Source organism: Hyla sarda, chromosome 1 (genome assembly GCF_029499605.1).
Source record: "Hyla sarda isolate aHylSar1 chromosome 1, aHylSar1.hap1, whole genome shotgun sequence".
In the NCBI taxonomy this organism is placed as follows: Eukaryota; Metazoa; Chordata; class Amphibia; order Anura; family Hylidae; genus Hyla; species Hyla sarda.
The window spans coordinates 201,708,804-201,733,839 of record NC_079189.1 but is presented as its reverse complement, the minus strand read 5'-3'; the positions used below and the strand labels follow the sequence as shown (position 1 = coordinate 201,733,839).

Below are 25,036 nucleotides of genomic sequence, written 5' to 3'. Positions count from 1 at the left end.
AAAGTGGCTTTGGGCTGACATTGTTTGTGAGTATTCAAAAAGGAACTCTTTAAATCTATGTATCTATGTGTTCCAATGTATAATATCTATTCCCTAGCCACAGAATAATGGATAAGTGTCTTATTGCAGGGGGGCCGACCAATGGGACACCTGTGATCACCAGAATGGGCACCTGAGTCATACCTCGGAATGGTGTACATAGATTAACCCCTTAAGGACCAAGCCCATTTTGGCCTTAAGGACCAGAGGGTTTTTTGCACATCTGCCCACTGTCACTTTAAACATTAATAACTCTGGAATGCTTTTAGTTATAATTCTGATTCCGAGATTGTTTTTTCGTGACATATTCTACTTTAACATAGTAGTACATTTTTTTGGTAACTTGCATCCTTTCTTGGTGAAAAATTTTCATCAAATTTGATGAAAATTTTAAAAATGTTGCATTTTTCTAACTTTGAAGCTTTCTGCTTGTAAGGAAAATGGATATTCCCCAAAAAAATGTTTGATTCACAAATACAATATGTCTACTTTATGTTTGCATCATAAAATTGATGAGTTTTTACTTTTGGAAGACATCAGAGGACTTCAAAGTTCAGCAGCAATTTTCCAATTTTTCACAAAATTTTCAAACTCAATATTTTTCAGGAACCAGTTCAGTTTTGAAGTGGATTTGAAGGGTCTTCATAATAGAAATACCCCATAAATAACCCCATTACACACCCCCCAAAGTATTCATAATGACATTCAGTCAGTGTTTTAACCCTTTAGGTGTTTCACAGGAATAGCAGCAAAGTGAAGGAGAAAATTCAAAATCTTAATTTTTTACACTCACATGTTCTTGTAAACCCAATTTTTGAATTTTTGCAAGTGGTAAAAGGAGAAAATTTTTACTTGTATTTGTAGCCCAATTTCTCTCGAGTAAGCACATACCTCATATGTCTATATAAAGTGTTCGGTGGGCGCAGTAGAGGGCTCAGAAGGGAAGGAGCGACAAGGGGATTTTGGAGAGAACACTTTTCTGAAATGGTTTTTGGGAGGCATGTCACCTTTAGGAAGCCCCTAGGGTGTCAAAACAGCAAAAAAAAAAAAAAAAAAACACATGGCATACCATTTTGGAAACTAGATCCCTCAGGGAATGTAACATGGGATAAAGTGAGCCTTAATACCCCACAGGTGTTTCATGACTTTTGCAAATGTAAGAAAAAAAAAATTGGACCTAAAATGCTTGTTTTCCCAAAAGTTTTACATTTAAAAAAAGGGTAATAGCAGAAAATACCCCCCAAAATTTGAAGCCTAATCTCTCCCGATTCAGAAAACACCCCATATGGAGGTGAAAAGTGCTCTGCTGGTGCACTACAGGTCTCAGAAGAGGAGTAGTCACATTTGGCTTTTTGGAAGCAAATTTTGCTCTGGGGGCATGCCGCATTTAGGAAGCCCCCATGGTGCCAGACAGCAAAAAAAAAAAAAAACACATGGCAAACTATTTTGGAAACTAGACCCCTCGGGGAACATAACAATTGGTTAAGTGAACCTTTATACCCCACAGGTGTTTCACGACTTTTGCATATGTAAAAAAAAAAATTATTCGTTTACCTAAAATGCATGTTTTCCCCAAAATTTTACATTTTTAAAAAGGGTAAAAGCAGAAAATACCCCAAAAATTTGAAGCACAATTTCTCCCGAGTACGGTGATACCCCATATGTGACCCTAAACTGTTGCCTTGAAATACGACAGGGCTCCAAAGTGAGAGCGCCATGCGCATTTGAGGCCTAAATTAGGAACTTGCATAGGGGTGGACATAGGGGTATTCTACGCCAGTGATTCCCAAACAGGGTGCCTCCAGCTGTTGTAAAACTCCCAGCATGCCTGGACAGTCAGTGGCTGTCTGGTAATACTGGGAGTAGTTGTTTTGCAACAGCTGGAGGCTCCGTTTTGGAAACAGTGGCGTACCAGATGTTTTTCATTTTTATTGGGGAGGGGAGGGGGGCTGTGTAGGGGTATGTGTATATGTAGTGTTGTTTACTTTTTATATTATTGTGTGTTAGTGTAGTGTAGTGTTTTTAGGGTACAGTCACATGGGCGGGGGTTCAAAGTAGTTTCTCGCTGGCAGTTTGAGCTGCGGCAGAAAATTTGCTGCAGCTCAAACTTGCAGCCGGATACTTACTATAAACCTCCGCCCATGTGAGTGTACCCTGTACATTCACATTGCGGGGGGAACATCCAGCTGTTGCAAAACTACAACTCCCAGCATGCGCTGACAGACTTTACATGCTGAGAGTTTTAGTTTTGCAACAACTGTAGGCACACTGGTTATGTATCACTGAGTTTGTAACCTAACTCAGTGTTTCACAACCAGTGTGCCTCCAGCTGTTGCAAAACGACAACTCCCAGCATGTACAGTTCATGCTGGGAGTTGTAGTTTGCAACAGCTGGAGGCGCACCGGTCGTGAAACACTGAGTTAGGTAAAAAAAAAAACTGAGTTTCACAACCAGTGTGCCTTCAGCTGTTGCAAAACTACAACTCTCAGCAGTCACCGAAAGCCAACGGGCATGCTGGTTGTTGTAGTTATGCAACCAGCAGATGCACCACTAGAACTCCGAGCATGCACTTTAGCTGTTTGTGTAAGCTGGGAGTTGTAGTTATACAACAGCTGAAGGTACACTTTTCCATAGAAAAAATGTGCCTCCAGCTGTTGCAAAACTATAAGTCCCAGCATGCCCATAAGGAAATGCTGGGAGTTGTGGTGGTCTGCCTCCTGCTGTTGCATAACTACAGCTCCCAGGAGGCTGTCATTTAGCTCCAACTGCTGCTCCCCAGGTCAGTCCCTCGCCGCCGCTGCTCCTGGGGCCCCGATCCCAACAGGGATGCCGTGGATCGGGGTCCCCAGCTCCCGCGTCTTCTTCCCGCACCCGCTCACGTCCTTCGGAAGAGGGGCGGAGCGGGTTGCGGTAGTGACACCCGCAGCAGGTGCCCTGATTGGTCGGCCGACGAATCAGTGCGATCGTGAGGTGGCACCAGTGCCACCTCACCCCTGCTGGCTATGGCGGTTCGGTGTCGATAGCCCCGAACAGCCTGTAATTCTGGGTCACCGGGTCACTGGAGACCCGATTGACCCGAAATCCGCCTCAGATCGCTGGGCTGAATTGACATAATGACCCCCCTGGGCGATATGCCGCGATGCCTGCTGAACGATTTCAGCAGGCATCCGTCTCCGGTCCCCAACCGGCTAGCGGTGGGGACTGGATTACCCATGGGCGCATGGATACGCCCTGTGTCCTTAAGGACTCAGAATGCAGGGCGTATCCATATGCCCTGTGTCCTGAAGAGGTTAAAGGGGTACTCAGGCGCTAAGACATCTTATTCCCTATCCAAAGTATAGGGGATAAGATGCCTGATCACAGGGGTCCCGCCGCTGGTGGATAAGATGCCTGATCCCGGGGGTCCCGCCACTGGGGACCCCCGTGATCTTCCACGCTGCACTCCGTTAGTGCCGTCACGGCTTCGCCCCCGTGTGCCATCTCGCTCCGCCCCCACAATGAAAGCCTATGGGAGGGGGCGTGGCAGCTGCCACGCCCCTCCATAGGCTTGCATTGAGGGGGCGGAGCGTGACATCACACGGGGGTGGAGCTGTGATGTCACTATGCTCCGTCCCCGTGATCGCTAGTAATCCGACCCGGAGTGAGCACGCTCTGGGGGCTGATTCTAACGGGGTGCGGCGTGGAAGATCACGGGGGTCCCCAGCGGCGGGACCCCCGCGATCAGGCATCTTATCCCCTATCCTTTGGATAGGGGATAAGATGTCTTAGCGCCGGAGTACCCCTTTAATGGATGGGCACACCCAAATAGAGTATGAAATACCTCTTATCAGAGGAGAGAGAAGCTGTATATGAAGTCGCCAATGATAGCCAAGTTCAAGGCTCAGCTATCATTCGAGTGCCATAGACAATGAATGGTTGGAACCCCCCCACAAACAGGCATTAATACCTGAAGATGAGAGATATGTATTATATGTTAGAATAACCCTTTAAGTGTGAAGTTTGCATTTAATTTGAATGTGTTACTCATTCTACATGAAAATCCAATGTAGATAACCCTCTGTACTAGGTAGAACATAGTTTCTAGCTGCTAATATTAAGGGGCCTTCATTTGTCACTTTGTATCTGTCCATGTTTTTACCTTTTATCCTGTTTATTTTCACAATTTCCTTATTCTCTTAAGGAGACAATCTCAGCAACTGTATTGTTAACATTAAACTGTGCGTGAAAAATGTATAATCCATATGGGTAGTACCAGGGGTCAAGTCCTGGGAAAAAAAGTGTGGGAACTCACCCAAGATTTTAACTTAAAGGGGTACTCCTCCCCAGACATCTTATCCCTTATCCAAAGGATAAGGGATAAGATGTCTGATCGTGGGGGTCCTGCCGCTGGGGACCCCCACGTTCTCCCTACTGCACCTGGCGTTCGTTTAGAGTGTTGGGTGATGCGCCGCAGGCTCGTGACATCACGGCCACGACCCCTCAATGCAAGTCTATGGGATGGGGTGTGATGGCCATCACGCCGCCCTCCCATAGACTTGCATTGAGGGGGCATGGCAGTGATGTCAGGAGCCTCTGCCCCCTTCGCCAGTCATTCAGCACTGACCAAAGTTTGCTCTGTGCACCGAATGTCTGGGGTGCCGTAGCCGAGATCGTGGGGGGTCCCCAGTAGTGTTGCTCACGAATATTCGCAATTCGAATATTATTCGCGAATATCGCATATTCGCGAATTCGCGAATTTCGCGAATATAGCGCTATATATTCGTAATTACGAATATTCGTTTTTGTTTTTTTTTTTTTTTTTTTCACAGTACACATCACAGTGATCACCCCTCTCTGCTTCCAGCTTGTGTGGTGTAAAGAAGGCTCTAATACTACTGTGTGAGACTGGCGTGCGAAAATTTGCATATGCGCAAATTCGCATATGTAAATTTTTGCATATGCGGACTTTTACGTATGCTAATTTTGCATATGCTAATATTCACATATGTTAATTTTCGCATACGCGAATTTACGCATATGCGGAAATAAAATGAGAATATTCGAATATGCGAATAGTCGCGAATATATGACGAATTCGAATATGGCGAATTCGAATATGGCCTATGCCGCTCAACACTAGTCCTCAGTGGCGGGACCCCTGCGATCAGACATCTTATCCCCTATCCTTTGGATAGGGGATGAGATGTCTAGGGGCAGAGTACCCTTTAAGGGCTGGTCCTGCAGGACTCCTACTAATAGGAACTGCGTTCCTGCTGTGGAAAAAAGTGCAGGAACTCCGTTCCCATGAGTTCCTGCAGGACTTGAGCCCTGGGTAGTACAGATCTGCAGGTTTACACTCTCTGTAGTATGAAATCTGCAGATGTCTGAGACTCCTTAAAGGATCATTCCTTGGACATTGATCCCTGATCTACAAATAGTAGAGTACATATAGGCACTGTTCAAATTTTATTCCAATAATTTTATTAAACTTGATAACGGAATAAAGAGTATTTATGTGGTGTTTTGTGCCATACTTACCAAATGTTATATATAAAACATGAGGGAACTATGAATTCTGATCCATAAAGCGTTCTGATCCACAAAGTGTCCTTTGTGTTTTTGAGCCACGATAAATCCTTTTCAACTGTAATGTGATAGATTCTTAGCTTTTCTTTTCCCTATTGATGTCAGTATCAATGGGAAATTGTTCTGGATATTTTTTACCCCTATAACTTTTATTTTTCTGTATACAGGGCTGGATGAGGGCTCATTTTTTGTGCCATGAGCTGTAGTTTTTATTGCTACCATTTTTTTTTTTTGATGGGACTTTATGATTGCATTTTATAATTTTTTTCTATTATATGAAGTGACCAAAAATACGCATTTTTGGACTTTGGTATTTTTTTCACTTACACCATTTACTGCGCCATTTACTTAATGTCCGGCTTGTAGCAACTGGGATCCAAAGGATATGAAGCGCGCTCAGCTGCTGAGCACACTTCATATAGTGGGTGCGGGTGATGTCATGTACAAGAAACATGAACTGCTATAGACAGGAACCGTATAATCTTTAGCAATTAATTCATGTTCTGTTTGGGATCTAACAATGGTCACACAGCAAGGGTTTTCCAGGAATATCTCTGACAAAATTTCAATAATTCCTTACCCTGCCTGGTCGCCAGATTTATTGCCAGTATGGTTGGGACCAGCTAGGACACCAGCAATCACTAGTGTGCAGGATCTACATTTGCTGCAGGATGCCATATGGAACCTGTATGCTTTGTCATCTTCTAGCCTAGAGGAGGCCCAACACCAGAGTACTAGACCCCACTTTCATGTATACAGTTTTCCCCAATAAACCTATCCTTGAACTCCTAAATTGTAATAATTTGCATTCTCATTACATTTAGTTCCAACAACTCCTTCTTGGTGCATAATTTATATATATATATATATATATATATATATATATATATATATATATATAGTTTAAATGAAAGACAAGTTGTGCACTTGAAAGTTAACAGGAGGTTGTATGATGCTGGCCAATACTAAAAATAGTGTTTATGCTGGTACTTAAATTACACAACACAGCGGTGGTGCAGCGCATATGTCTGGGATCATTTTCTCTTCTTGCTGTCGCTAAGTAGACCGCAGATAGTTGCAGGTGTGTAACATATGAGATGATAAAAAAATGTTCATGTTAGAGCTATGATGACAGGTCTTCAAATTTTATGGAGTGATGGCAGGTTGGGTCATAGATTTAATTCAACTCTACACTTGTATAAGCAACCAACTCAGTTCAGCTACACTGGCTGTGTTCATATTAGTAATGAAATATACACCAGTCAGCCATAACATTAAAACATAATATTGTGTGGTTTCCATCATTTCACTGGAATAGTTCTGACTAATTAAAACATGGACTTCACGAGACCTGTAAAGAAGTCCTGTGGTATCTGGCAATATAGAGTTACCAGCAAGTATTTTAACAAACTTTATCTTAACAACCTTTGCATAAATCAAAAGAACAAGAGAATATAAGAAACTTTGTAATATATCTTATCAGAGAAAAATGCCACCTTTCCTGATCTCTACCTCCCTTCTAATCATTCTCTTTGAAAAACTGTTCATGTCTGATGATGGATCAGCTCATCGAAGCAGCATGTAACAGTTGTATATAGGAAGTCATCAGAGGGGGAAGAGGATGGGAGTGGCTGAAGAGAGATACTCACAGAGATTGCAGAAGTTTGTAGTGAGTGTTAGATATCACATCAGTGCTGGACTTACAGTTTATGCTGTCGAGTACTGTGTTATAATGTCCTTCAAGCTGCTGCTTCTAAGGGTGTGCTATAGAGATATTCGGGAGCATGATTCAATATTCAGAAAAATGAAAATTACAGATAGAGAATGCAAAGCAGAAATCTGATAGCATCACCGTTTCCACTGATGATTTCCTGAGAATAATTATTCTGTGTGTGTATATATATATATATATATATATATATATATATATATATATATATAGTCATGGGTGTAAATGTTGGCACCCTTGAAATTTTTATAGAAAATGAAGTATTTTTCACAGAAAAGGATAGCAGTAACACATGTTTTGCTAAGCACATGTATATTTCCTTTGTGTGTAATGAAACTAAACCAAAAAAAGGAGGAAAAATTGCAAATTGGACATAATGTCACACCAAACTCCAAAAATGGGCTGGACAAAATTATTGCCACCCTTAACTTAATATTTGGTTGCGCACCCTTTGGAAAAAATAACTGAAATCAGTCGCTTCCTATAACCATCAATAAGCTTCTTACAGCCGGAATGTTAGACCACTCTTTCTTTGCAAACTGTTCCAGGTCTTTCTTATTGGAAGGCGCCTTTTCCCAACAGCAATTTTAAGATCTCTCCACAGGTGTTCAATGGGATTTAGATCTGGACTCATTGATGGCCACTTCAGAACTTCCAAGCGCTTTGTTGCCATCCACTTATGGGTGCTTTTTGATGTATGTTTGGGGTCATTGTCCTGCTGGAAGACCCAAGATCTCGGACGCAAACCCAGCTTTCTGACAATGGGCTGTACAGTGTGACCCAAAATCCATTGACAATCCTCAGATTTCATGATGCCTTGCACACATTCAAGTCACCCAGTGTCAGAGGCAGAAAAACAACCCAAAAACATAATTGAACCTCCACCATATTTCACTGTAGGTACTATTCTTTCCTTTGTAGACCTCATTTCGTTTTTGGTAAACAGTAGAATGATGTGCTTTACCAAAGAATTTTGATGGATAGTTCACACTGACACTGAGCCTGCAGGACAGCTTGAATATCTTTGGAACTTGTTTGGGGCTGCTTATCCACCATCCGGACTATCCTGCGTTGACACCTTTCATCAATTTTTCTCTACCGTCCATGCCCAGGGAGATAAGCTACAGTGCCATGGGTTGCAAACTTCTTGATAATGTTGCGCACTGTGGACAAAGGCAAATCTAGATCTCTGGAGATGGACTTGTGACCTTGAGATTGTTGATATTTTTCCACAATTTTGGTTCTCAAGTCGTCAGACAGTTCTCTTCTCCTCTTTCTGTTGTCCATGCTTAGTGTGGCACACACAGACACACAATGCAAAGACTAAGTGAACTTCTCTCCTTTTTATCTGCTTTCAGGTGTGATTTTTATATTTCCCACACCTGTTACTTGCCCCAGGTGAGTTTAAAGGAGCATCACATGCTTGAAACAATCTTATTCATCCACAATTTTGAAAAGGTGCCAATAATTTTGTCCAGCCCTTTTTTGGAGTTTGGTGTGACATTACGTCCAATTTGCTTTTTTTCCTCCCTTTTTTGGTTTAGTTCCAATACACACAAAGGGAATAAACATGTGTATAGCAAAACATGTGTTACTGCAATCCTTTTCTGTGAGAAATACTTCATTTTCTAGAAAGATTTCAGGGGTGCCAACATTTACGGCCATGACTGTGTATATATATATATGTATATATATATATAAATATGTATAGATGCAAATCATAAAATGTTGCAGTATCTTGTAATACCTTTTTTATTGGACTAACATCATTTTGTAGACAAGCTTTCGGGATTCCTCCCTTTATCAAGTCCAAAGCAAATCTAAGCTCACAAGTAGAAGACACAGGTTACATCTCACAAATATGCAGGGGTTAAGATAATAGATGTGCATATTTGTGAGATGTAACCTGTGTCTTCTGCTTGTGAGCTTAGATTTGGACTTGATAAAGGGAGGAATCCCGAAAGCTTGTCTCTACAAAATTCTGTTAGTCCAATAAAAAAGGTATTACAAGATACTGCAAATGCATCTACATCACTGGACTAATACGGCTACTCAAATTTAATATATATATATATATATATATATATGTATATATAGATATATATAAATATATATATTTATATATATATATATATATATATATATATATATATATATATATATATATATATATATACATATATATACATTCTTATATGTTAAAAGTAATTTTACAGTATGTAAATGAAGGGCAATACCACACCTTACACCACCTGTTTAAGTAGATCAGCCAATGCCAGTTTCTTTTTGCTCCAGAATTTTATACAAATTATGCTTCATTTTTATTTAAAACTCTACCTCTAGTGGGCAAGCTGCCCAGTCACCCTAAACCCTCCTACATCTCTGCATAGGTACCAAAAGCACCTCAGCAGAGTTCAAATGCTGCCACCCTCCACAAACAGTGCTTTTCTAGCAGCGTGGGAGGCAGTGCAGTCATATTTAATCAGGGGCTGACATATGGAACTATATGCATGTTGTATCTTCACTGAAAAGTAGTCCAAGTGTTTGCTTCAAAAGGTGAGCATGTATGGTTTCATTTCTTTGCCTGATTTGGGCCCCTGGAAAGGCATACAGCATCTGTATAGCTGGCAGTGAAATGGTATTTCCAGGCAGGCACTCTGTTGGAGGGTAGTGAGCCAATCCACTGCTTTGTCTGAGCAGCTGAGAACTTCATCTGAGTATTACCATGGTGTACGGTAACACAGACCTGTTCCATGAGCAAGTAAAGTACTGAGCAAGTGTTAGGGTCAATATTTATAGACCGCAGCTTCGGAGGCTCACACTGTACAGAACAGCAAGGGGCAGCGGAGAAATCTCTAACTGAAGGGGCTCAAGTGGTTCTGATTTTGCCTTTTTATTGCAGCTATCATCAGGTTTCCTTCTTCAATTCACAACATTCTGAAAGCAATGAAAAGTGGACAGTGAGGTGGAGGGTAAGTACAGTACTGTTATATCTGTGCACTGTTTCACACATGGCATCCCATCTGTCAGTTCACTTTTTTCTATTTTATGTGCTTTACTTGACCCTTTAAATCGTCTAGCAGCATACGTTCATACATATTCACATGAATTGCCATAATGTGAAATACTGCATACAAGCTACACTGTTCAAATATATAGGATAAAAAAAGTTCATGATAAATGAATATATGTTGCCAGACGTTTCTCTGATCTGTAATATTCATATATGCATTGTAGTTTATATTATAATAATGTTGTTTGGACATTAGTATTAGCTATTCTGTAAATACCATTATTATCATTATTATTTATTATTATTATTATTATTATTATTATTGTTGTTGTTATTATTTTTATTATTATTAATAAAGATAATAATAATAATAATAATAATGCATTTACATCTAAGACTGAACTACCAAAACACAGTCATGTTACCTTTTAAATCCTTTGTTATCTCAGTTATTAGTATTTTCATAGACTTTTTATGTGTCTGTGTCTTATTAATACTTTTTTTGTTAGAAACATGGGATTCTCATATTCATCTTACATAGCAGAAGAAGTGTTATCTTTTTGGGTATTCTTTTTAGTCCTCTGTACCTTTGGAAAGCTGTTAGATTATTTATTAAACTTACTGAGAGTTATTGATGTTAGTTATTTTAACTATAATCCTTACCATTTAAAGGGGTACTCTAGCCCTATTACATCTTATCCCCTATCCAAAGGATAGGGGATAAGATGTATGATCGCAGGGGTCCCGCAGCTGGGGACCTCCGTAATCTGTCCTTCCGCACCCACCTTTGTGAGCTCTCTGCAGTGCTGGAGGCTCAGAGTGTGAAGTGTGACGACCACGGGGTTGGAGTATCGGGATGTCACGACTCCGCCCCCATGTAACACCACACCCCACCCCCTCAATACAAGTCTATGGGAGGAGGCATGACGGAATGACAGCTTGTGGGGGTCCCCAGTGGCGGGACCCCCGTGATAATACATCTTATCCCCTATCCTTTGGGTAGGGGATAAGATGTATTAGGGCAGGAGTACCCCTTAAAATACCAAAAGGTGATAGAGATGAGATCTGAGGTCCCTAGGTTGTTGCTAGCTTTGTGCAGCGGTACAATGGTAATACAGTAAGTTTATTGATATACATAAGTGGTACTGACAAGCTTTGCAGTGCATATAGAGTAGTAAAATGTTATTTGACTGGGATAGCCTACTAAATGCACCACATATTATAAGACTTATTGATAAACAGTGTACATTATAAGAATATGCATCCTGTATTTGTCTGTCTGTCTGTCTATCTATCTATAGAATGCTTACCTAAGATATATGGTAAAAATATCTCTAACATGATGTGTGTGGGCACACCTGGCCCATCTTGTTGCATGCCATTTAGAGATGATGGCAATTCTCCTAAAGTATCAGAAGCCATAGAGAGAGAGCGCTCAACAAATGCTTTTTTCCAGGGTATTTTTCTTTCCATTACATAAAATAAATTTGAACCGATTCCAATGGACATTAATGTTTCAGACATCATTAGCCCCTGTGTTTGTGTACTCCCACCCATGCTGTAATATAAGCTTAAGGTTAACAGTAACACAAGAGACCTATACATTGAACCTGACTTGTATGTATGTCATTCCAAAGCCCAACAAGCGAAATGAAAACTCAGACTTGCTCTTTACCTGGGCCAGTATAAATGTCATGTCTTGTAATATGTAGGAACATTATCAAATTAACTTTATATTCATATAGTGCTGAGATATACTCTTCTTCTCAGCTGTTGCATTGACATGACATTTATGCCAGTTCTTGTAGGTTGTATGCAACTACAGTGCTGAAAATCTTAAGCATCCTTGAATAAACTCCGCTCACTTGTAATACCATATGTCACTTGTTTTCACACATAGCTGGTGCCATTTGTAAGCAATGCAAGAAATCTTTTGCTCTATGAAGTTATACTTGAAGGTGGCCATTCTCATGATATTACTGATGGTCATGAGTCTGTATATGCTGGAATCATGAGGTTGGTTGGTTTATGGTTCTGATGGGGACACCAAGGTGAATATTTGAGATCTTTGCTCTCTATATTACTGTATATAGAGTGTGTATCTAACCCATCACTATAACCAGTGGCAGCATGCAGGTATGAAAGTATATTTCCTACCATTATGGCATGTCCACAGTCTGATCTATGGATGTAAAGAGATTCACTTTTAAAATTGTCAATTGCAATATTTAAATGACATGCAGCTAGTCATTTGGGCGGGCAAGTAGTCCCACTCTTCAGCGCTGTAATAATGCCCGTTTGTAGCCAAGATTTTAGAGCTCTTGGTTTTTTTCTGGGGTAGGGAGTACCTTTTGGTACATGAAATGATTTCCAGAAATATTAGGAATCACCTAGGCTATCACTGGGAGGAAAGTTGTTTGAAAAGACAGTGGCCATTTAAGCTTAATACTGCAGGACCAAGCCCTATATAGATTTTTAGCTTAAAGGGGTACTCCGCCCCTAGACATCTTATCCCCTATCCAAAGGATAGGGGATAAGATGTCTGATCACTGGGGGCCTGACACTGAGAACCCCCGAGATCTCTCCTGCAGCACCCTGTGTCATCTGCTGCACTGAGCGAACTTCGCTCTGTGCCTGATGACGGGCGATACAGGGGCCGGAGGATCGTGACATCACAGCCCCACCCCTTTGTGATGTCACACCCCACATCCTCAATAGAAGTCTATGGGAGTGGGTGTGACGGTTGCCATGTCTCCTTCCATAGATTTGCATTGAGGGGTCAGGCGATACTCAGGTCACGATACTCTGGCCCCTGTATCAACAGGCACGGAGTAAAGTTTGCTCCATACAGCAGATTACACAGGGGGCTGCAGGAGATATCGTGGTGGTTCCAAGCGGCGGGACCCCTGTGATCAGTTATCTTATCCCCTATCCTTTGGATAGGGGATAAGATGTCTAAGGGCAGAGTACTCCTTTAAGCAACAATGTCGCCCTTCCCCACAGTCTCAGTCCCTAGTCATAGTCCTATCCACTAACATTTCACAGTAATGCGTCACAAAATGCCACAAACACTATAAAAATGTCCAGTGTGAACCTGGGCACATTACAACGAGAACTTCACTGGCACCCCTTACCACACTCATGATTGATAAAGCAGGCATGCCCCATTTGAGCAAGCAATTGCTAATACCTCTGGCAGTCACGACAGCCTCGTCTGTGTAAAGATTGCTGCATAATAAGGCAGGATTTTGGCAAACGATTGGGGCATATCTGCACTGTCAGTCATGCCCAAACAGATGTGATTCTAGTGCTGAAGAATGTGACTACTTGCCAGAGGTGCCTGCCCACTTGACTATTTGCAGATAATTTAAATATTATGCAAGAAAGTTGTAACAGTTAATTTCTTCACATGTATGCAGTGGTGTATCATAGGGACGCATTTCTGCCACCCCCTTTAAGCTGCCTCCCTAGGCCAGGGCCTCATTGACCTATTTATAAATACACCACTGACTATTATGTAACTTTACCTGACCAGGGCATGAGGCGTGTTGGGCCTCTGCGACAATATGGTGGTCCATGTCTAGACTATTAAAGGGAACTTCTAAGCTCCCGATTACTCAGCCATTTTTACTATAGTTTGTGTCCAGCTTTTTCCTACTAGTGGCAAATATTTTGTACAGTCTAATCATTCAGCCCATGCTGCTGTATAAATCTCCTGTCTATGCACTGATACTGGGATAGACTGGGATACACAGCAGCATATCTGAAGAGACAGAGCTACAGGGGAGGGGAGCTAAGAACAACTGCAACCAATCATGAGACAGGAGGTGTGTCTTAGACTCTTTTATACTCCCTGTATACATTGTAGCTAAATTGTACTCACAAATAACAACTCTGCCCTAATGGCTATAAAGCAGCCAAGAAGCATACACTGGGAAAACTACATAGCAGGAAATCATTTCTTGGAGCCACTGACCTGCATATTATTTTTGTTCTCCTGACTACACTGTCACTTTAAACAGTATACATGTAATGTTGACGTGTGTCTAATGTTACATGTCATTTAATGGCGTTCATTATTTTTGAGTTGCATGGGATTGGTCTGGATATTTAGATAAAGGTTAGATCGGTGTTTCCCAACCAGGTGCCTGCAGCTGTTGCAAAACTACCATTGCCTGGACAGGCAAAGACTATCCAGGCATACTGTGAGAGGTAATTTTACAACAGCTGGGGGCACACTGATTGAAAAACACTGTGTTAGATATATATGCTAGGAAACCTAACTTGCAATAGTTTTCTACTTGTGAAAGTGTTACAGGGAAGATCTATATATTCTAAATTTAGCATAAAAGGCAGCTTGTACAATTGGTTTTACCTTCTGCTCTCTTGTATGTGTCTGCATTGTTTGTTTGTGTTGCTGATACATTTATATGCTTTGGCAAATAACAGAAAGAGCTATTCATGTTCTCAGTTCCAACACACCATCTATAGGCAAATCATTACAATATATTATCTACTCATTTGGCTGAAGTTCATATATCTTATTGTGATAGTAGTAATGCTGCATTAGGTCATGTTACATAACAGGAAACTATGTGCCACATTGGTGTGATGATCCTGAGATCTGTCACATGGAATATGCCCCATATCTAACAGCCAAATCCCTTGGGAGACTTCTATAAGGGCACATATACAAGGGACTGGGGGCACTGCACTTTTTCTACATCGAAAATCCAAACCAAGCATTTTTACAGTGAAATATAAGTAAATTGGTTTTTCAAATGCACATTCACACTTTGTGTAAAAAAAACAGGGCGTATTTTAGATCTTGCTGCAGGTCAATTCTGGTAAAAAAAAAAAAAAAGGTGTTCGATTTTACTGTGGATTTCTTTAAATGGTAAAATATGCTTTAACGTTTTTTCAAAATCTGACGAGATATCAGCATGAGGATGGTTTCAATACAGATTTTGTTTCTCTATGTGAACATATACTTAAGGGTACGTTCCCACCTGGCGTATCCCTCGCTCACCATATACACAAGGCTTTCCGGTGGCAGCCCTATGTGTGTAGTGAGTTTTGGAGGCGGAGCCGCATGTCACAGTCACGCCGGCAGCGGCCCGGCCTCCAAAACTCACTGCACACATAGGGCTGCCGCCGGAAAGCCTTGAGTGTATGGTGAGCGAGGGATATGCAGCGTATTTTCTGCTGCTGCTGCAGATTTTGTGCAGCGTGAAAAATGCTGCGTATACGCCAGGTGGGAACGTACCCTTAATGTCTGAACTCACCCACCCCCTGCCCGACATTACATAAAGTATTTATCTTAGGATAAGTACTGGTGTGAGGGTCCACGCCCCAAGCAGAACAAAGTGGCAGCACCACTGCTGGTTCACTGTCGCTTAACTCCACTTAGTTCCATTCACTTCAATAGAGTAAACTGCAGTATCGGGCACACCCATGCTTATATAGGCATCCCAGTGCCAGTTACTGCAGTGGATTGACCTTGAAGTTTTTAAGTACATGCACTGTAATACCACTGTGTATTTTATTGTATGCAAAATGTCCTATTTACAAAGAAACTATACAAACCATACCAAGGAACTTGATAACAGGTGCCTTTCATTCATAATAATTCATAACATAAATTGTAAAATCAGTTTGCCGGAACTATTTTTTTCAATGGAAATAGAAAAGAGGAGTACAGAGGATTGATGTCCAAAAAACTGTAAAATGTTGTGTCTTTATAGTTGGGACTCCAAGTTTATACTGTATATTCATTAACTGCCCCTACTGATCACCCCAAGCATATACTTGCTGATCTCAATTAAAGGGGTATTCTAATTAAAGAGAAACTGAAAGCTAGTTCACCCGCATTAAACCCAATATCTTGGGTTTTAGTACGGATGAAAAGCTTTAATAAGAATTGTATGGCAGAATTTTTGCACAGAATTCTGCATGAAAATTCTTCAGGAAATTCACTTTAATGGAATTCATGCAGCGGAAATTCTGCTGTGTGAATGAGATAGCGGAATTCCATTGAAGTGTATTGGCTATAAATGCATGCAGAATTTTCATGTGGGATTCCATGCAGAATTACATGCAGAAATGTTGGCGTGGGAACTTACATTTATCAGTGTAGTATTTCCTGACATCTGGACGTTTATAGCTTTATTCATATTGCACAACTCTGAACAATGAAGGCTGCATCCTTCATATTCTCTGTCTGGCCCACCCACTTCATGAATATGCAAATCATTTCCAGTGAGAGTGAGCAATCTGCTGTCTGAGCAAAGCGCAGGCGCTGCTGCCTCGCTACACCTGAAAGGCAGTGGTACCTGCACTCTGTTCAGAGCAAAGCTCTCACCCTCACCGCCAACCATTTGCTTATTCATGATATTTCTATATATCTTTATGCTCAATATATTAGAAAATGATATTTTGCATTTAATTATACATTTCATTTATATATATATAGCACAAATGTAGTCATGTAATATTTTATGTTTGTTGCCTTCATATATATATATATATATATATATATATATATATATATATATAAATAAACATATGTCTATGGGAACAGCAATGGCATCTTCCAATTATTCCAAGCTGCAGAAATCCATACTAAGGAGATGAGGCGTAGGGGAGGCACAGCACCTGGCAGAACGAGAGAGAATCTTCTCACCTGTGCATTCTGTGCCATGCTGCAAACAAAGGGTAAAGCCGTCAGAAAAGCTTCCCTGCCTCTCTCCTTTGACCTAACGGCACTAAGAATGTGTTGGAGGAAGGTATTTTGTGAATGAGGGAGTCAGGGAAAAGGAAGAGGACCGCATGTGTATCAAAGCCTCCACCTCTCAGCTTATGGTGCCTCTGGCATAGGTCAAGTGCTAGAGACAGAGGAAACTTGCATCTTGGTGCACTGGAAATTAAGTTCTACTTCCCATGCACTGGTTTGCATTATCTTATACATTGAGGCTGAAAAAAAAAATTCCGAGCGTAATTCTGCTTAGAAATTATGCTTGGAAATTCTGGTGCAGCAGAGTCCCATTGCTTTCAATGGGATATTCTTATATAGTGCACACTACAGAATTTCAGTGACACAGCTTCCGCAGATGAAATTCCAGCACTAAAATATAGATCTAGCTAATTATTTTGGTGGGATCCAAGTTGAAGACATTTCCATCTTTAGGGACTATAATGTCCACACTCGCCTAGCGCCGACTGACTTAGCTGGCGTCAGCTGCCCTCACAATCTAGAATAATTTCAGCCAAAGATTCTTCAGTCTGAACATAGCCTAGAAAGGAGTGTTCACGTAGCCCTGGCATGGGAGAAGAGGGAGAGGAGCAATGCTTGCCTATTTCCCTCTCTGTCTTAGTTGTTGTCATGTTGTGTGGCCTCCCACAACAAGACACAGATCTGAAGGGAGGTGGGGGAGAAGAGGATAAAAAAAAAATATTTTAAAAAAATACTTTTTTTTTTGTCAACTGAGGCCACCCTAGGCCTGTACCCCCTGTGCCTAGTGGTAAATACAGATACAAAAAAGACAGAGAGGCCGGAGTCCCGTTTAATCCTGCAAGATAAAAGAAACCCTAATACCCTCTAACAGATGGTCTCTCACCTGTGAGAATACTTGGGTTCAGGCGTATCACCCCTTATTTGGGGTATCGTTGGATCCAGGGATTGCAAGCCAGCAGTAGGATAACGGAGTCCTATGACAGGAGCCGTAGATATAATGGGCAAAAAAATGTAAAGAATACTGCAGAGGCGCTATCATGGAGGATCCAGAGTCCAAGGAGTATGATATAAAGGTCTTTAAAGACCTTCATATCATACTTCTTGGAATCTGGATCCTCCGTGATAGCGCCTCTGCAGTATTCTTTCCATTCTTTTGCCATATAGTGGTTAATACAGCCATGCCTTTATGTTTGTTACATCAAGGTGACTGTGCAGGCACTGTTATTGTAACCTTGCTGATAATTTAAGATTAAGATTTTAGTGCATGGATGGCAATACATAAATAATCATCGAATGCAGAAAGGATAAGAATTATATACATACAATACATTGAAAGACTTGTTTAACTTAGAATATATATTTTCATATATCTAATAAACAATACTGAGTGAATTTAGGGGTTCCCTTGTCCAGGATTCTTGTCCAGGATCTCTTGATGGCCTGGCTTGCCATTGATTTAAATAGATATTGTGTAATGTTTATTGCCCCCTGTGATGGTGCTGCTAGGACCCAGCAGAAGGACACCCTGTGACCAAGAGTCCTCCTAAAAAATAGGAAATAACCAAAGCAAACATATTATTTCTATTGACATTTATTTTGCTGAATGAAGAATTGTAGTGGCATGTAAGTTTTCAGGACCATAGTCTCCAGATTATCTTCTATAGCTAAGAAGTCGCAGTGTTCTGATAGTTTCTAATTTGATTCATTTACAAATAAAATGTTCTAAACCTTGAGAGAACACATCAGAACTCTATGTCCTGGGTCACTGTAGTTTATTCAGATTGTCAGACTCAATTTGCTACTAAGCCTTTGACACTGCACATAGAAGTGTTTCGAAATCACTAGACACAACTATTACTGAAAGTGCTGATATATTATCATAGTGATGAGGACAGAGAAAGTGCTCTGGATTTATGGCGCACACTAGAGAAATGCCTCTTTTAACTAAAGAAACTTTTAGAAATTCATTTTTTCGGTGGGGCCACATTTCTGTGATTAAAGAATGGACTATAAATTCTGTAAAATGTCAACTAGTAATTTTCCAGGTCAAGAGCCTAATACAATGAGTTCCTTAATTTTAAATGGAGGTTTCAGTTTTCTCTTGGATCAGGAGGTGTGGAATAATTAATGACATTGTTCTAGATCACTTGTTTTGGGCATTGAACTTTCAGAAATAGGTAAAAAATTGAGAAAACTGCCCCATTAATATTTCATTGTTACTTGCAGGGGCGTTGGTAAGTTAAGAATATAGATAAGCTAGCCGAGTCTGGCGAACCCGGTCCTGCTCCAAACTTTGGGGTGACAGTTGCTTTCTGAACTTTTGAACACTACCAGACTGAGCTCACGCAAAGCTGGCAAACACAGTAATAATAGAAGAAGGGATAAGGAACACATGGCATTTTGGCACCTGAATGAAAGTAGGAAGTACTGTGAAGATGAGGTCAGGGTAGCATAGCATGGCTTGCTGCGATCAGAAAGCTCGCATGAGCCCAGGTTATACAATCATTGCTTTGCATTATGTTCCATACAACTCCCAGGCCAATAGGGGTGGGTTTAAGAGGCTTTTAAAGTTCTATGCATTGCATTGTGGCTGCCATTTTGGATAGAGAAAGTTGATAGAGAAAGCTAATGATCCCAGAAAGCCTTCACAAAGCCAATAGAATTTCAAAGCAAGCTGAGTAAAGCATTAACCAGTGGGCTGACCTCAAATCAGAGGGCTGGTCTCCTGTCACCAGCAGTTGTGTGTCCAGTTGGTCCACTCTCCCTCTATGGTACATGTTGCCGGCAAATGTTTCTTGAGAAATTGTGTCAGTCTCAGTGATGAGCTGGCTATGTGCAGGAAAGGTAGCAGATTAGCTGTTCTTTTAAACATGCCCTCATTGACCTACAGCGCCAAAATGGTCCTCAAAACCACCTTATCTACGACAAACACTTTGGAACTCAACATTACACATGTTGGACCACCTGTACCAGAAGCGCAAAGCGGTGACAGACTTTCCAATACAGCAGACAGACATTTTTTGGAGCCAGTACGACCTTGAGTTGGGGCATTGGCAGCTAATCAGAGTCCTAGCTGTTGTGTGCTCAGGCCTTGTGAACAGGCAACACGATCAATGGAATTGTTGCTGTTATGCAGCTGATATTCCTTCCAGACCAAACGCTCACAGAGATAATTGGGGAAGGAGAGATGGAGGAAGGTTTACACCTGTCTGGCAGCAGTATGAATGTTCTTCTTGAGGAGGAGTTGGATGAGGAAGTGTGACCCGAGTAGGATTTAGAGATGGAATCTGTCAAAGGAATAGGGAATGGGAAACCTACACATGGTGACAGTGATGAGGATGATGATGAGGACTATCATGAGCAACCTTGGCAGTATGGGATGAAAGCAAAACAAGCCAGGGCCCTGGAAAAGCTAGCAAAGATGGCAAGTAGTATGCTTTTTTGCTTGCGTAGTGACATGCATATTGTGTGCATGAAGGGAAGAGATGGGTATTGGATAACAAACCAAAACAAGAAGAATAATGGAGTCACTGAGATAACTTAAAAATAGTAAACTTTTATTGGTATGCATTAAAATATCATTAAAAAAAGGAGGAAATAGCATCCAAAATACAGCGAAATCACCGACAGACCTGCTTTAACCCCTTAAGGACCCGGGCTTTTTCCGTTTTTAAATTTTAAATTTTTCCTCCTTAAATTAAAAAAATCATAACTCTTTAAAATTTTCATCTAAAATTCTATATGATGGCTTATTTTTTGCGTCACTAATTCTACTTTGTAATGACATTAGTCATTTTACCCAAAAATCTACGGTGAAATGGGAAAAAAAATCAATGTGTGACAAAATTGATGAAAAAACACTATTTTGTAAGTTTTGGGGACTTCCGTTTTTACGCAGTACATTTTTCGGCAAAAATGATACCTTATCTTTATTCTGTAGGTCCATACGGTTAAAATGATACCCTACTTGTATAGGTTTGATTTTGTATCACTTCAGAAAAAATCATGAATACATGCAGGAAAATGTATACGTTTAAAATGGTCCTCTTCTGACCCCTATAACTTTTTTTTTCTGCGTTCAGGGCGCTATGAGGGCTCATTTTTTGCGCCGTGATCTGAAGTTTTTAGCGGTACCATTTTTGTTCTGATCAGACTTTTTGATCACTTTTTATGGTATAAAAAGTGATCAGAAATGCGCTATTTTTGATTTTTGAATTTTTTTGTGCGTACGCCATTGAAAAAGCGGTATATTTTTATAATTCGGATATTTCCGAGTCGATACCACATATGTTTATTTTTATTTACACTGTGTTTTTTTTATTCTTGGAAATGCAGGGTGATTCAAACTTTTATTAGGGGAAGGGATAATTGAAAGGGTTAATGATTTTTTTACACTTTTCTTATGCAATATTATAGCTCCTATAGGGGGCTATAACATTGCATTAACTGATCTTTTACCCTGATTTATCCATCTCCATAGGAATGGATCAATTAGTGTTTTCGGCGATTGAATGCTCAAGCCTTGATCTCAGACTTGAAGCATTCATTCGGCGATCGGACAGCGCAGGAGAAGGTAAGAAGACCTCCTCCTGTGCTACAGCTGTTCGGGATGCTGTGATTATACCGCGGCGATCCCGAACAGCTCCCTAAACTAGCCGGGCACTTTTACTTTCGTTTTTAGCCGCGCGGCTCTGCTTTGAGCGCACGGCAAAAGGGTTAATAGCGCGCGGTACCGCGATCAGTGCCGTACGCTATTAGAGGGTGGTCCCGGCTTCACTATGACACCGGGCCCACCACGATATGATGCGGGGTCACCGTGTGGCCTCGCGTTATATCGCAGGACTGGGACCCAGGACGTACCCATACGTCCTGGGTCCTTAAGAGGTTAAAAAGGGATAGTAGTATGTGGGTAGCAATTGCATAAACATAAACTAATGCATAAAGGGCAGAAAATGGCTCAATACATAACATCAGTAAGTGTCAGTGCATAGTAGAGTAAAGTGCCACATGCATAAAGTGCCACTAAGTATAATAAATAGTACACAAATTACATTAGTGCATAGTAGAAATTATACAATACCCACCAAAGTACAACAAATGAATGTACAACAGGGACCGGGATGAAGCCACTCCAACGCGCGTTTCGGCACCCTTGCCTTTGTTTGTAGGAAGGCTAGCTTGCCAAAACATGCGTTGGATTGGCGCCTTCCCGGTCCCTGCTGTACATGTCTTTGTTGTACTTTAGTGGATATTGTGTATTTTCTACTATTCACTGATGTAATTTGTGTACTCTTTTATTAGACTTAGTGACACTGTATGCATGTGGCACTTTACTATGCACTGACACTTACTGATGTTATGTATTGAGCCATTTGCTGCCCTTTATGCATTGGTAGATGTGTATGCAATTGCTACCCACATACGACTATCCATTTTTAAAGCAGGTGTGTCGGTGATGTCGCTGTATTTTGGATGCTATTTCCTCCTTCTTTAATGATATTTTATTGCATACCAATAAAAGTCTACTATTTTCAAGTTATCTCAGTGACTCCATTATTATTCTTGTTTTGGTTTGTTTGGTTATAGGAGTTCACATTATACTGTGCCCATATATATATATATATATATATATATATATATATATATATATATATATTGGGGGTTAATAGCACTACTGGTACTTGATTACTTATATGTACTACTCTACAGCATACCCCTGTGGGAGTGTTTTGGGTTAGTAGAGCATTGGATAACCACTCTTTTAGACCCTCGGTATAAAGCAAGAGTGGGGAATTAAAAAACAAAATGTATAGGGAGAAGCTACACAGTCAGCTTGCCACAGCTTTCCAGCTCCTAACGGGAGTCTACTCCCCACTTCTTCTGCCACCACTACCCCTGCAAAAGACAGAAGCAGCAGCAGAAGCAACCTCTTCACTTTGGAGTACATGATGTTGAATTTTTCATCCGGTATTCCACCCACATGAATCGCCACCAAAGGCATGTACACCACCACATGAAAAACAACCAGGTTGATGCAGACCTAAGCTGTGCCCTTTCTCTGAGAGACACTGTGAGCCCAGAACCCAAAGACTTCTGTGTAACTGGATAATACCATTAGCCAGAACTTGCCCAGTTTGCCACGGGTGTTCTGTCTTATCTTGTGTTCTGTGCCGAACACTTTTTCTGATACTACAATTGAGTTGTAGCATCAGAAAAAGTGTTCGGCACGACAGGTGTTGTCATCATCCCTAAGCAATCAGGATTGTCTGCCAGCTCCCACCAGTCCACCACTGCCTGCTCTCCACTGGATAAAAGTACCACCAGCCCACCATCGACCTTACTGCAGCTACCACCAGCCAGGCCTATACATACACAACCCATAATCCCCCCCCCCCCAAAAAAAAAAAGCTATATTTTTTCAGCCTTTTTATAAGCCAACAACCAGGGATACTTTATACACCTTAATTTTAGTGTTAAAAACATATAAAATCCACTAGTGTAGTGTATTTTTAAACAATATATTAGTTACCATGAGTTACTGCATGTCTGCATAACTTTGACATTAACATAGCCTTAAAACCACTTGAAAACTACTTGAATACATTCCTATGTGACCCTAGCAGTGTTATACAGGGCTTTAGAGTTCTTAGGCTGGGTTATACATGTGTTTTAAGGCTTATTTCACTGCCGGTTCAAAGAGAACCGAACCAAACTTTGAAAGGTTCACTCAACTCTAGTTGAAGTTGCAAGCCAAATTGTTGGCCAATAAATGAATAACTTTAATGAAGCTCCTCAAAATAGAATGTAAAAGTTTCTTTAACCACTAAATGACCAGGCCATTTTAGCCTTAAGCGTGACACATATTTTTTATTTTTACATTCAATTGGCTTCACTAACCTTTGGCTGGATTACTGCACCAAAACTGGTTGTCTTGTGAATTTGTGTACAAACTTGTGAAAAGAGGAGCTCGAGCTTCATGCTTTGTTGGTTTTTTTTCAAACTCATTTAATTATTTGACAAAGTACGTGTGCCATACTCCCATTTTTTTCCAGATTTTCATCTACTTCCTTGAAAGCAGGATGGATCTAAATGGAGCATTGGTAACTTGGAGCATATTATATCCAAGAAACACAGTGGAGGAGCAAGCTAAAATAGCTTAGATGTATGCACATAGATTGTTTTCTCTGAAACTTCAGCTCCATTTAAATGTTATTTCAGCAACAATAATCATAAAATTTTTAAGAGCATGGGTGGGTTGCTTTTTATGGAAGGTTCCAGTCCGTGTTAGGTTTCAGACTGAAGCCAAAGTTTATTCTTGTTATATTTGTAACAGATTGAACCTGAGAACAGAGGCTACTTGTCCTACTAAAACTCCTGCTCGGCAGAACAGACGGGCTCATTAACAGGTCAGCTAATCAGGTCGTAGTTTATGGAAATTGCATGCTAAATACGCAAGTCTTGGCTCGATTTAATACTGACTTGAACATGGAATTACAGATGTGCCTGGAGCAGTGTTTATGTTATCTGAGTGTAAATTTCCTGTCAGTAAAAATAGCGGTGGGCTACCTTTACTAATGAGCGGGCTATAGATTTACTCCATACATGGTGTTAAGACCTGTGTATGTGTCTTTATCACACACTCTTTAACATGGGAGCATTGAATTAAATCACAATAATGGCTTTTTCCGCAGATTTATGATTTGTCATGAGGTATCCAGGTAGACTTTAATGTTTGATCATTACTAATATGGACATTTAGAACACCTAAAAGCTGGTAGGAAAAGTTAAGGAAATATTCGCTGTTGTATTAAATACAATAAATCCTTTATTACAGACAAAAACATCGGCTTGCCTCCCAAGAAGCTTTCAAACAAGAGACAGCAACAATATAGCGGACCCTGCTCACTAGATAAAAATCAGCCAAATGTAGCTCAGGCCATCGACTATAAAGTCCAA

General features: G+C 40.8%; 1 protein-coding gene across 12 annotated transcripts in view; it reads left to right on the top strand.

Moving 5' to 3' along the window:
* BMPR1B (bone morphogenetic protein receptor type 1B) overlaps positions 1-25,036 on the top strand; it is a 473,407-nt gene that overhangs the window by 236,920 nt on the left and 211,451 nt on the right. For 11 of the 12 annotated variants that reach the window (XM_056567256.1, XM_056567261.1, XM_056567325.1 and 8 more), the window contains one exon: positions 10,237-10,306. The exons of the other annotated variant lie outside the window; for it this stretch is intronic. The gene's annotated coding sequence lies outside the window, so the exon portion shown is untranslated. The remainder of the gene's footprint in view (positions 1-10,236; positions 10,307-25,036) is intronic. 12 annotated transcript variants of the gene reach the window in all.